Source organism: Bos grunniens, chromosome 27 (genome assembly GCF_055505025.1).
Source record: "Bos grunniens cultivar Pamir isolate PY7600 chromosome 27, Bosgru_T2T1.0, whole genome shotgun sequence".
Taxonomy (NCBI): Eukaryota; Metazoa; Chordata; class Mammalia; order Artiodactyla; family Bovidae; genus Bos; species Bos grunniens.
Genome location: NC_141191.1, coordinates 43,193,325 through 43,206,735, shown reverse-complemented (window position 1 = coordinate 43,206,735; position 13,411 = coordinate 43,193,325). Strand labels below are relative to the sequence as shown.

At 39.0% G+C, this 13,411-nt stretch overlaps 1 protein-coding gene across 27 annotated transcripts in view; it reads right to left on the bottom strand.

Moving 5' to 3' along the window:
- Positions 1–13,411, bottom strand: part of THRB (thyroid hormone receptor beta) — a 445,747-nt gene that overhangs the window by 331,673 nt on the left and 100,663 nt on the right. For 2 of the 27 annotated variants that reach the window (XM_086380824.1, XM_086380838.1), the window contains exon 1: positions 926–1,107. The exons of the other annotated variants lie outside the window; for them this stretch is intronic. The gene's annotated coding sequence lies outside the window, so the exon portion shown is untranslated. Of the gene's footprint in view, positions 1–925; positions 1,108–13,411 lie in introns of those variants that run through there. 27 annotated transcript variants of the gene reach the window in all.

The window sequence follows — 13,411 nt, the reverse complement described above, 5'->3', positions numbered from 1 at the left end:
TTAAAAAGACAAACACCCTTCAACAAACCTCAGATCACTGAAAATAACCAAACAATCCACATTTATATTTTTGCAAATACTTTACTCTCCCAGTCTACCCAAAAGATATTATTATTATCTTTGCTCAGTCGTGTCCAGCTCTTTGCAATCCCAAGGACTGTAGCCTGCCAGACTCCTCTGTCCATGAGATTTTCCAGGCAAGAATACTGGATTAGGTTGTCATGCCTTCCTCCAGGGGATCTTCCCGACCCAGGGATCTTGACCAGTGTCTCTTGTGGCTCCTGTAATGCAGGCAGATTCTTTACCATCTGAGCCACTAGGGAAGCCCCACCCAAAAGAAATAATGGTGGCGAAAGTGGCAAATTTGAAGTTAATGACTCTTTTTTCTTTTTCAACTGGTAGACACCTGGCAAGAAATGTATTTCCAAAATGCAGAGCCAGAGACGTGATTTGTCTGATTCATAGAAAAATGAAAATGCAGGGTACTTGTTCATAAATGAGTAAGACTTTCAAGACGGTGACAGAAAGGCTCTGGACCAGGCATGGAGTCCTGCAGAGTGCAGGCCAGGATCACTGCCTGGCTGCTGCCCAGGAAGCCAGTCTTGCCAAAAGATAAGCAAGAAGGGAGGCGGTGGTCTGCCTAACCCATCGCTGGATCTGTGGTCTGAGAGCTGGTTTGACTTCTCTTGGCTGAACTCACAGCTTAACAGTGGCCTGTGTCACTTCTGCATTTATAGAAACCAATGCCCAGAGAAAATCCATGACTTGCCTAAGATCATGAGTTGAAAGAGCCAGAACACAATCCCAGGTATCCTGACTCCCACATGAGCATTCTCTCCCCAACGTCACACTCTCGTCTCCAGTTTCAAGGTAAATCATCAGGAAATAGTAACTACAAAAAAGGAGGGGTAGGGAAGGACGTTACCTCATCAGAACTTCCTTTTCAGCTCTCCTGTGCAAAGAACAAAGTGAAAATAGATGTCAAATTCCTTTTCTGAGCCAACGCTTCCCAAGTCCTAGTGTAAAGACATCATATGACTTCCAAACGCTGAAGCAAGTAGCTCTGCTGAGAACTGACTCGAGCCCTTGGAGTTAGCGATTGGAGACCAAGGTGGTTGTTAGTGGATGGTTATGAGGCAACACGTTAGGAAACTAATCAGTGTTCCTGCACAAATATTTAAAATAATTCCGAGATAATCTGAACTTTAACACAGAGCTTGCCAGACACATTTGTAATCTGAACCCAAGGTTCTAATAAGTTACTGCCTTTTGGCTGTCCTTCAATGTCAGGGACATTTTTAGAAAGATTAGCACTTGAGTAGAAACGAAGATTGACATTTTCAATGTAAACATGAGACCTGGACTTTTTTACACAAATGAATGCATGTATCTTCCTCACTCAGGTACATGTATAAATTTAGTATATCAAAATATCTCATGCAAGGACACGGTCATTAGAAGATACTACATGAATCAAATATTTGATTCAACTTTATAAGCCTATTAAAAAAAAAGAGTTCAAGGTAGGCTGCAGTGAAAGAAAACCCTTCAGAGTGGCAAAGAGCAGCTGCCATGCCCCTTCTGACATGGCACAAGTCTTAAGATCAGATAGATCTTCAGTTCAAATCTGAGCTTCATCTGTATTTTAATTGTTTGAGCCTCGGCTAACTTATCTGCAAAATGGGGTTGATACATTCAGCCAAACAGCTGAATCAGATGCTTTCTAGATGTCTCAGAGATTCTGACATCTATGATTCATACACCTTTAATTATATCTTATTGAGTTGCCTCTCAGAATTTTCACTGAGGGGTTAAAATTAGTTTTGCGTGTCTGCTTTCCATAACTTTATGGTCTGTAGGTAGCAACAAGGAAAAACAAAATATTTTCTGGCTTGGATAAATTTTGGCATAATTATAGGTCTGGAGTTTGGGAAATGAGGGCCAGAGGAAAATGGTGCAGAGGCCTGCGTAACCCAAAGTGTCCGAGGCTACCGCACTTACATCTCATTAACTGCCAATTACCGTATTCATAATTTAACACAAAAAGGAAAAACACAAATGGGTTTAAAAAAAAAATCCGTTTTATCTAGACTTTAGTTTATACTTGGCTTCCAAAGGCAGGATTAATGCAATAGGTTGAGAAAGAGGGTAGTTAGATTGAGGAATAAAAACACTTTTTTTGATAGCATATGAGGCTATAAAAATGGCTTGGCTGAATCTATTAGCCAAAGATAAATAATACCCTGCAGGAGGAAAAGAAACAGCTTTTTCTGGATCATAAGGCCTGGTATGTTTTTCAAGACCTTGCTTTCACTGGAAATATAACATATCCATTTAAAGAGACTTTTTTTTAAAAGATTTCTCTTTTGATGTGGACCATTTTTAAAGTCCTTATTGAATTGGTTACAATATTGTTTCTGTTTTAAGTTTTGGTTTTCTGGCAGGTGGGCTCTTAGCTCCCCAATCAGGGATCGAACCCATGTCTCCTCCTGCACTGCAAGGCGGATTCTTAGCCATTGGACCACCAGACATATTTTTTAAATGAGTGATTTCATAACATTTCTTGCATTGGAAATCTCGTCCCTATTCTGCTAAGACCATATTCAAGACTTTTGTCAAGACACGGGAAGACAAATGGTTCTCATTTATTTTTGTTATTACTAATGTTACTATTTTCACGATTGCCATTTTTCCACTTGTTACCACCACTAGGAACGCTGTTACCGCTACTGCATCCATGCCTGCATTTCCGAATGGCCATCTGATAGGAACTCTAATCACTAACATTTGATCGTTCAGCCCCTTGAGTCCCTGACGGCCTTGACCTCAGTGCATTCCAGGGCCAGCAGCTTCAGTATCACTTGGCAGCTTCTTACAAGTGCATATTCCTGGGCCCTGCACAGACCTATGGCATCTGAAGCACGGGGGTTGGGGGCCAGGAATTTATATCTTCTAACGCTCAAAGTTGTGAAGCTTAGCTCCGCAGAGAAAGCGACCCAGGTGCCAGAGAACAGGCAGGAGGGATGGGAGAGAACAGAGGCCGAGCACCTGGGGCCAGCACCTGCAGGCGTGACCTTGTCTGTGTCGGGCAGGCTGCCAACAGCCCAGAGAAAGCAAAGAATGCCAAGGGCAGGCTTTCAGGATGTGGTTGCCCAGCCTCCGGCCTTTGGCTCCAGGCCTGTGTGAGAAGAGGGAGGCCCCACCAGAACTGTCCCCAGACACTGCTGGTCTCTTCCTGCGGGAATTTGAAAACGACAAGACTCCTGATTTTTCATGAATGCGGGCTCATCCGATCAAATTAGCTACAGTTTCTAAATGAGTATTTCTTAAGGTGTGAGGTCTATGTATTTCAGGGTCTCCTCGATCCCTGCTCCCACAGAATCAAAACCTCTGAGGGTTGCAACAAGCTCTCAAATGACAACTCTTCAGTGTCAAGTTTGGGACACGTTCTACTTTTTTGGCCTGACTGACACTTAGCTTGGGATAAAGTTTTAAGATTTATTTGCTAACCTATGGTCTGCTCTTCCTTCCTTGCTTTCTGTTTCTTCAAAAATACCAATAAAAATACACGCAAAAAAAGAAAATAAAAATTAACTGTATTCCTATTGCCCGTTTTGATAAATAAAATGATATAAAATAATATTAAACAAAATTAGGACATAAATAACATCATAGTTCATACAAAGGTATTAAAATATATGTAACTAATCATCTATGTTAAAAAAAAAAACTTTTTATCTTACAGTATAGCCAATTCACATTGCTGTGAGAGTTTCAGGTGGACAGCAAAGGGATTCAGCCATACATATACATGTGTCCATTCTCCCCCAACCTCCCTCCCCATCCAGGCTGCCACATGACATTCTGAGCAGAGTTCTCTGTGCTACAGCAGGTCTTTGCTGGTTATCCATTCCACATATAGCAGCAAGTACATATTGATCCTCTAGACGCTGTTGTCCAGATTTTCCCCTCTACAAATAACAATACAACAAGCAACTTTGTAAAAGAAAAAAAAAAAAATCCTTGCATTGATCCCTAATGGCCGATTATTAGAATTGAAATTTCTGGTTCAAAACTTGTGTTTTCTCCTGAGGTATCTGACATACATCGCCAAACTGCTCCCAGAATGAGAAGACCAGTGAACAGCCTCCTTAGACGACCTCGCTGGTGGCCCAGGGGTTAAGACTCCACATGCCCAGCACAAGGGGCCCGGGTTTGATTCCTGGTCAGGGAACTAGATCACAAATGCCTCACCCAAGACCCTACATAGCCAAATCAGTAATTTTTTTAATGCAAAACCAAGAACCACATTAGGTTGTAGATTGGTATCGCTGTATTGGAGAAAATTTAGGAATATAGGAATGGAAAACTGACTGTGTGCATGCTTCTGTATCTAGGAATTCCATGTCATGGTCTACAACCTAAAGCGACTCTTGCTTAAGGGAATGTTCCTAATAGCAAAAAGCTGAAAATAGTCTAAGGCTACATCAGTACAGGAATAAAGAGAGAAAAATACATGAGGTAAAACATACGAACTAGGTTACATCAACAGAGATCTCTCTCAAAAACAAAACGGCATAATATTGAATGAAAAAAATCTCGGTAAAAGCATACATACGGAATGAAATTACTTTTGTAAAACAAGAAAGAACTATAAAGAGATACTGTTGTGTTTACACACAGGGGAATTACGAAACCTCCTGCAGAAAGGGTACACTAACTCCAACATGGGGGGAGAAGAGAGGTAGGGATTTCATTAAGATCTGTAATATTTTAGTTTCTTAATAAACAGGTTTGAAGAAAACAAAGTCAATATCAACAGATGCCCAATCTGGGGCACAGTTCTCAAAGTGAGTCTGAGGACCTCTGGGGGCCCCAAGTTTACTGCAGGATGTCCTTGAGGTCAAAATAATTTTCACATTAATACCAAGAGCTGATCTGTCTTTTCCCGCATGTTGACATCTGCCACTGACGGTTCACTATCAGCGTTGGGTAAAACTGTGGTGTCAGCACAAACCGAGCTGTTGGAGCCAACGAGGTGAGTAGGGGGCTGCATTCCTCACCCCAGGCCCTTGCAGAAACCCCAGACAAAATGAGATAAGCCAGGTTTACTCAAACAGCTCCTTGCTGAAGCAGTAACATTTCTTTTCATTAAATCCCAACTTACGAATGCTGTTTCAGTAACGCGCTGAGTAACAGAAAAGCAAATATGCCCACAGCACTCTTCCTCTATGCTGGATTGTTGCCTTCAGGGAAAAGTACTTGTGTGATCATCTGAATTGTGAACCGAACTACCTGCTTTTCTCCACAGAACATCATTTTTCTTGAAAGAATGCGTGAGAGCCCAATTACGGTTATTCAGACTCGGCTGAACCGCCTGTCACTTCCAAGAAAACAACCGGTAACAGTCGTTGCCCATGACAAAATTAGAGCTTGCAAATGAAAATTAGAATTTGAGAAAACTTGTATCTACCACGTGGGCGTGGCAGATGCCTAACTGTTAGAGACTTTTCTGAGGTCAGTGGAGATGTGATACAAGGAGTGCTCAGCCGCTTAGCCGTGTCCGCCTCTCTGCGGCCCCATGGACTATAGCCTGCCAAGCTCCTCTGTCCATGGAATTTTCCAGGCAAGAACATTGGAATGGGTTGCCACTTCCCACTCCAGGGGATCTCCCTGACCCAGGGACTGAACCTATGTCTCTTGTGTCTCGTGCATTGGCAGGTGGGTTCTTAAATATTGTATAATGTAACATGTGTACATCAGGAAAGCATTTTCCAAATGCTCAGTTCACTCAGTTCAGTCGCTCAGTCGTGTCCGACTCTTTTCGACCCCACGGACTGCAGCACGCCAGGCTTCAGTCAGCGCATGATGTTAAAAAAATCATGCATGAGTGGAAGATCCACTCAAAGTGCAGGGTAAATGAGTGGGTTTTAATGTCACAGAGTCTGAAAAGTTCAGTGACAGGGTTTCAGATTACTCACTGCAGCTACCATTTGTTGAATGTTGGTGTAATATCCAATAGAATTTTCAGTTACCAGCCTATTAAAATGTTTCCCTTTTCTAACTACATAACTGCTTGAGGATTGATTTTCTTCACATACTTCAACAATAAAAAATACCACAACAGAATGAATTCAAAAGCAGATATGAGGATCTAGCTGACTTCTTTCCAGCCAGTGATTAAAAAGATCTGCCAAAGTGTAAAACAGCATCAGTCTTCTCAATATTGCTTTTTTTTTTTTGACTTTGAAAATTGTACTGTCAAGAAATGTTTTTTTTATGTTACCACATAAAGATTTTATTATTGCTATATTAAATGAATTAAATATTTAAAATTTTGTTTTAATTTCTAAATGTGGTAAACATTATAAACATTAACAAACAAAAGTTCTTTGTGGTTCTCAATAATTTTTATAAATGAGATCAAATAATTTGAGAACTGCTGATCTAGGGAGTGAGTGAATACACAGATACTCATCTACTCTTCTGTTACTTTCTATACTTTTCTCTGTATATGTAACGAAAGATAAGAGCAAAAAAAAAAAAACCTACTAGCAGCACACGAGGATAGCAAAAACCTGCTTCCCAGGTGGTGCTGCTGCTGCTGCTGCTAAGTCGCTTCAGTCGTGTCCAACTCTGTGCGGCCCCATAGACAGCAGCCCATCAGGCTCCCCCGTCCCTGGGATTCTCCAGGCAAGAACACTGGAGTGGGTTGCCATTTCCTTCTCCGATGCATGAAAGTGAAAAGTGAAAGTGAAGTCGCTCAGTCGTGTCCGATCCTCAGCGACCCCATGGACTGCAGCCCGCCAGGCTCCTCCGTCCATGGGATTTTCCAGGCAAGAGTACTGGAGTGGGTGCCACTGCCTTCTCCACAGGAGACATAAGACACGCGGGTTTGATCCCTGGGTCTGGAAGATCCCCTGGGGAAGGGCATGGTCACCCACTCCAGTGTTCTTGCCCGGAGAGTCCCATGGACAGAGGGGCCTGGTGGGCTACAGTCCATAGAGTCACAAAGAGTCGGACACGACTGATGTGATTTAGCATGCATATTGTTGCCAAACTTAAGAATTACTGCTTAAGAGAAACAAACCAAGCCAGTGTATCTGAGAGTAAGAAAATATGCCATAGCTTTAATTTGCCTTTCTTTCATTATGTCAGTTTGAACAATTCTGTATTATTTTACTGTTGATTTTGTGTGTTGTCCTCTTTCTATTCGTGCACCACATGTTGGCCGAACATCTTGCACATACCGTACTTGCTTCTAGATGTATCGAGAAGCTTCTAGGTGTGTCTAGAATACAGCAGTAAACAAGTTGCAGAAGGCCTGCTGCAGGACTCGGCACACTGCTGCCCCGTGAGCCAACTGCACCCCACTTCCCATTACTGGAGATACAGTTCCTGGGGAGCACAGCCATTCCTATCTGTTGACACTCTGTCTGTGGCTACGTCTGTGCTACAAGGGGAGACTGAGTAGCTGCAAAAGAGACTGTGGTGCCTGCAGAGCCAAGGGATTACTGTCTGTCTCTTCTGGCAAAGGTTTGCCGGCCCTTGGCCTCGTGGCTTCCATAGGAATGCTTGTCTCTTTCCTTCTCTTTCCTATTGGTAAGATACCTTTGTATATTAAAGAAATCTTGTCTTGTGGATGTTTTCCCATCACATTTATAACCTTTTAACATTGTGGTTTTTATTCCATTGCAAAAATTTCTATATTGGATATAAAAACTTGATCAGATTTTCTCTTTTAATATAATTGTTCTTAAACTTTGGAGACACTGATTTTTAAATGACTTACTTGTTACGTTTGTTTTTATTTTATTCAACATAAATTTAAAAATCATTTTATCCTATAGCTGAAAAAGCCTTCAGTGATTCTGACTGCAGTTGCATTATAATGTTGTGTTACTTTGGGAAGAATTTAATTTTTAAAATATTGATTCTTTTTATCGAGGGGTATAGAATGTTTCCCAGTTAAATCTCATCTTCTTCCAAATTATTTTATAATTTTTCAGTATATCCTAATAAATTCCTTTTTATATTTATTTCTAGTAATTTTCTGTTTTAGGGTCGCTACAGTGATTTCTTCCTTACTTTTACATTGATTAAGGCAAATAAGTACTCTGTATTTTCCTGTATATTTTCTAAATAGTTCCCAACTGAATTTTTTATAGTTCCAATACTTTTGTTTGTTTGTTTCAGTTGATTCTTCTAAAATTATAATATAGACAAATAGGGACTTATTTAACTTCTCCTTTCTGATCACTTTACCTAATTTTATTGAAAAAATAATAAATTTAAAACTTTCTTGTTTCTCATTTTAATGAAAATATGTACAGAATTTTACAAGTAAATACAAAGATTAAATGAAATAGTTAATCTTTGTTTCAAATAATCTTTACAATTTTATGTAATTAGCCTTCTCTGTTTCATTAAGAGTTTTCATCAATAACATATATTAAATCAAGCACTTTGGAGAGCATCTATAGAGGTAATAACATTTTTTCTCATTTAGTCTGTTGATAACATGAATTTCATAATAAATTTCTCTATTAGTAAAATTTCTTGTGTTCCTAAGAACCAGCTCCTCTGGGTATAGCTTGTTATTGTGTTCAAGGTTTACCTGATTGAATCCACTGGCATTTTACTTGGGATTTTTCAACCTACTAGGTTGATTAATAAGGTTTTGGTGTTACCTTTACTAGGATTTTCCTGTATTGCAAAAGAAACAAAAGGGGAATGATCATACCTTTTATCCCTAGAATAGTTTACAGCTGCTAAGATGATAAATTTATACAAATTTTAAGTGATAAAAGAAGTTACATAAAATGAAGATCACGAGAATGAGATACGGTGTCAACTTGCCCCACTAAATAATATAGAGAGGTATCAAAATTGCATAGTGACAGCAACAAGAACATTAACAATTAGAGTCAGATTTAGATTTAAGTTTCTTGGTAAATGAGAACAATGGTGGAGGGTCCCCACCCCTCCAAATAAGAGCTTGCAGATAAAGGAATAAGGTTCTCCTGCAAGCACTGAATTAATTAACACTTCCTTGGGTTTATGGGAATAGCCACTGGACTGAGACCAACCACGGAGCTTAATCCATGATATTAGCACATCCAAAGAAAGAAAAGGTCAACTCCTGGAGCATGGCCACTTTAGATAAACTGAGCTCAGAGAAAACAAACTTTGGCAGTGGGTGGGCAGTGGTGTTGGGCTCTCCTCGTAGGAAGGAGACAGAATCCAAGAGCTCTAAGCAGTCAGCTACGAAAAATGTAAAACAGTGTGCAGTCATTTCCTCAGGCTTCTCCATGTCCTGGAGAAATGCCTTGGAAGATTATGGCCCTTTGCTGATTCCATGAACACCAGTAACCTTTTGCTTATGAATTTAGTCATCTCTACTGATCATAGAAAAGTTTGAAGGAGGTATCTAGATGTGCAGATTGTAAACTTTTTCTGCTAGGAAACATCACCTCTATTTTCACACAAGAAAATATCTTGTATTCCATGGGTATCTCCAAGGGACACATATGTAGCACTAGACCTGCCATCTGAAGGTATACTTCTTTCCGATTTGAAATGCTATTCAGTTAGTGTGGCATTTTGAGAAGGATAATTTAAAATCTATTCTAATTTATAAAAGAAAAAATAATTTGTTAACTTTAGTACTTTGAGTACTAGACACAAACTGCATAAAACATACCTCACTGTTTATGGTAACCGATCCATATGGAGCTGGGCCCTCTCACTGCTTATGGTAACCAATCCACATGGAGCTGGGCCCTCTCACTGGATAGCAGAGAACTGTTGGGCTGAATAATTCCAATGGCATGTCCATCCCATGAATTTACAGAGCATTTCATCTACCTGTAACTTATTAACATGATATAGAATTTTTTCAAGAAGTTATCATTTGGCCCCTGTTTACTTTTCCCTGGGATTACATTTTGCCCATTAGCCAAACGTCTCAAAGGAGAAAGGTCTGAAAGAATTTTAATTCTCATTTTTTGTGACATGTGCTAGTGATGAATAACTATTCTAACTTTGGCTTTTATAAGGGAATTCATGGATAAAAATGTCTTGAAAAACTTTTCAGTAGATGCAGAAACATCAACATCCATTGATGATAAAAACTTTTTATAAAGTGGATGCAGAGGGAACATCTCTCAATATAATAAAGATCATATATGACAAACCTATAACCAATATCACACTCAACAGTGAAAAGCTGAAATCTTTTCCTTTAAATTCAGTAACAGACAAGGATACCCATTCCTTCCACTTTTATTCAACATGATATTGGAAGTCGTAGCCACAGCAATCAGACAAGAAAAAGAAAAAGGAATCCAAGTTGGAAAGGAAGAAGCAAAATTGTCACTGTTTGCAAATGACATGATACTCTATATAGAAAACACTAAATACACCACCAAAAAACTATTAGAACTAATAAATGAATTCAATAAAGTTGTAGGATACAAAATGAATACAGAAATCTGCTGCATTTCTATACATTAAAAATGGACTACCAGAAAGAGGTATTAAGAAAGCAACCCCATGTACAACTGCATCAAAAAGAATAAACAACCTAGGAATAACTCTAACCAAGGAGATAAAAGACCTATACTTGGAAAACCTTAAGATACTGGTGAAAGAAATTAAAGATGAGACAAACAGATGGGGAGATTTTCCATTCTCACAGACGGAAGAATTGATATTATTAAAATGACCATACTACACAAGGCAATCTGAAGATTCAATGCAATCCCTATCAAAATACCAATGGCATTTTGCACAGAACCAAAACAAATAGTTCTATAATTCACCTATTGAATGGGAGAAGATGTTTATAAACATCTGATAAGGGGTTATTATCCAAAATATACAAAAACTCATACAACTCAACATCAAAAAAAGAAGCAGCCTGATTAAAAACGGGCAGTGGACTTGAATAGACATTTTTTCCGAAGAACACATAGAGACAGCCAACAAGCACACGAAAAGAAGCAAGACTCATCAGGGACTCATCAGGGAAACGCAAATAAAAACCCCAGAGAGACATCGCCTCACATCCGGCAGATTTCGTATCATCAAAAGGACCACAAATAACAGGTGCTGGTGAGGATGTGGAGAACAAGAAACCCTCACGCACTGCTGGTGGAAATGTCAATCAGCGCAGCCACTGTGGAAAATGATACAGAAGTTCCTCAAAAAACTAAAAATAGAGCTACTATATGATCCAGAAATTCCACGTCTGGGCATGTGGCCAAAGAAAACAAGAACACTAATTTGGGGAAAATAGATGCATCGCTATGTTCATTGCAGCGCTATTCATAATAGTCAAGATACAGAATCAACCTAAGGGCCCACCGATGGACGAATGGGTGAAAAAGATGTAGCATATGCAGACAATGGGGTATTACTCAGTCATAAAAGTGAAATTCTCTCATTTGAGACAACGTGGGTGGGCCTAGAGGGTATTATGCTAAGTGAAATAAGTCAGAGACACAAATACCCTGATTTCACTTGCATAGAGAATCTGTAAAACAAGTGAACAAAAACCAAACAAATGAGAAAACATCATAAAATTGAAACAGAATCACAGATACCAAGAACAAACATGTGGTTGCCATAGAGGACAGTGCTGTGGGGATGAATGAAATAGGTAAAGGAAATTCAGAGAAACAAACTTCCAGTTACAAAATTAATCAGTCCTGGGGATGAAATGTGCAATGTGGAGGAACAGTCAATAATAATGTGATATCTTTGTATAGCAAAGAAGGCAGTCAAAATGTAAAAACTTCCAGTTGTAAGATTAATGATATAATTAACACTGCCATGCATTATACATGAACATTGTTAAAACAGTAAATCCTAGGAGTTCTCAGCACAAGGGAAAATGTGCCTTTTTCTTTTTCCTTAACTCTGTGTCTTGTATACAAGATGATTAATCTTAATGCAGTAACTATTTCATGATGTAGGCAGGTCAATTATTCTGTGTACCTCTTAAACTTTTACAGTGCTGCATGTTAATTATATCTCATAAGTTGCAAAAAAAAACTTGACCCATATACAAGTTATTTGTATCAGTAAGGCCCATCTTTCAGTTATGCCTTTTTAGATGGTTAACACTGTCATCTTTTTAAAAAAAAACACATAAAGAAATTGAGGGGGAAAGGAACATAATAGATATTATTTTGTCATACTGAACTCTATGAATTTGCAGATACTATTTTTTTATGGTGTGTGATAGATATACTTTGTCCTATAGGACAGAAATATCAAGTATCAGCAATTTTATGTCACATATCTCAACCCTTAAAGGTTAGCCTACATTCTCTTACAGAACAGAACTGTATCTATCAATTTGCCAATGACAAGAAAGTCACGCTGAAACACACTGATCTATTATTTCCTCCACTATTCAAACCTCATGCTTCCGTAAGGAGGATGGCATTTGTTTTATGACTCGCTGTCACTTGGCTTCTCCCCCAGCATCAGATGGAATGAAACAATATTGTGCCACTCAGCTGCTGTGATCACACCGAATTTCAACATATGTTTAGTATCTGGCTCTGAGTGCCTGCGTGTCCCCAGGTTACTACTTGGATCCAAACTTGAGTGTGTGTATAAGGACGTGTGCGAGCCTGTCTGCAATTGCATTTGGACATTTGTTTCCTGCTAACAGAAACCCAAGCATATGTTTGAGACCAAGTTTTCATTTCCATCTGACACATTTTCTGTGATTAGATTCATTAAGAAATACAGAAACAGCATTAAAAACGAGAAGGGATGTGTATTTGTAAACATCAACTGTGGTTGTGGCAAAGACCTTTCTATCAGCTAAACTGTGTCTTCTGGAGCCATAATCCAACCCACAAGACACATTTTCATTTCATAGTTCAAATCATTACAGAAGGAAAAAACCTTATCCATAAAGAAAATAAAGCTGATGAAACAACACAGCTTATTTGAACATTAAACCATCCTCTATAAAAATGTCAACCTAACTGTATTACTTCCATCAATGCTGCAAAAATAGAACCAGCAAACGAAACTTTGTTGGCAGCAGTTGAAAAAATTTTTCTTGGTATTTCTGTTCTTGTGGTTTATGAGGCTACTAAAACCCTCGATATAATTATGGTTTGACACCTTCTATCATTCTTTAACTTATAGTCTTCTAAAGGAAGTGGTGTAAATTGCTTTCTTTAAAACATCATTGAACATGTTCTAAGTACCGTATTGCCACAGACAGTGAAATACAATTACTCAAAACATGAACCCCTCTCCAGACACAAACTGAAGACTCATTTAAGGAAAACAGAGGAATGAATGTCCCACTTCAAGTTAAATTAGCACAGACAAAATTTCTGTAGGAATTCAGGTTTAGGTGACATGAAAGATATCTGGGTAT